Genomic DNA, 1,169 nt, shown 5'->3' on the forward strand with positions numbered 1-1,169 from the left:
GGAAAATCTGCTGCCCAAAACCTTTCTAAAAGTGTTGAAGAGCAAAGATGTCAGTATGAGGACTAAGACACGTATGATCCAAGCCATGGTATTTTCAATAACCTCATACGCATGTGAAAGTTGAACAGTGAATAAGGAAGACTGCAGGAGAATTGATGCATTTGAGTTATGGTGTTGGATGACAATATTGAAAGTATCATGGATTACCAAAACAACAAAAAGAGCTGTATTGGAAAAAGTACAACAAGAAAGCTCCTTTGAATCCAGGATGGCCAGTCTTTGCCTCCCATACTTCAGACATATTGTAAGGAGGGACCAGTGCCTGGAGAAGGATATCACGTTTGGTAAAATGGGATGTCAGAGAAAAAGAAGAGGACCCCCAATGAGATGGATTGACACAGTGGCAGGAGCAATGAGATCAGGCATAGCAATGATTGTCAGATTGGTAGAGGACTGAGCAGTGTTTTGTTCTGTTATGCATACAATCAATATGAATCAATAATGACTCGATGGCACTTGACAACAATAACAATCTATTATATCAGTTTTCTATGGCTGTCATAATAAAATTCCACAAACTGAAACAAATTGAAACAACAAAAGTATATTTGCTAGCCATTCTGGAGCCCAGAAGTCCAAAATCAAGGTGTTTACAATGCTGGTTCTATCTGTAACTTACCAGGGTAAGATAGTTCCACACCTCTCTTCTAGTTTCTAGTGATTTCTTTTAATCCATGAAATTAACTGGCTTTTATGTGTGTTATTACAGGTGTATGGGGGACTTGTGTCTTCCCAAAATATATGTTCATCCTACCGTGCAGTACATGTGATTGTGATCTTACTTGGAAACAGTGTCTTCCTAGATATCATATACTAACTTATATTATAAGAGATCATACTGCCATAACAAAATACAAAACAGACCAGCTGCCATTGAGTCCAGTCCACCTCAACATGACTCCAAGTGTGCCAGAGTAGAACTGTGTTCCATAGGGTTTTCGATTAAAAATTATTTGCTGCACAGGAACTTTTTAAAGTGTTGAAGAGCAAAGATGTCAGCTTGAGGACTAAGTGCGCTTGACCCAAGCCATGGTATTTTCAATAACTTCATATGGATGTAAAAGCTGGATAGTGAATAAGGAAGATTATAGAAGAATTGATGCCTTTGA

Source organism: Chrysochloris asiatica, unplaced genomic scaffold (assembly GCF_000296735.1).
Source record: "Chrysochloris asiatica unplaced genomic scaffold, ChrAsi1.0 scaffold00401, whole genome shotgun sequence".
Classification (NCBI taxonomy): domain Eukaryota; kingdom Metazoa; phylum Chordata; class Mammalia; order Afrosoricida; family Chrysochloridae; genus Chrysochloris; species Chrysochloris asiatica.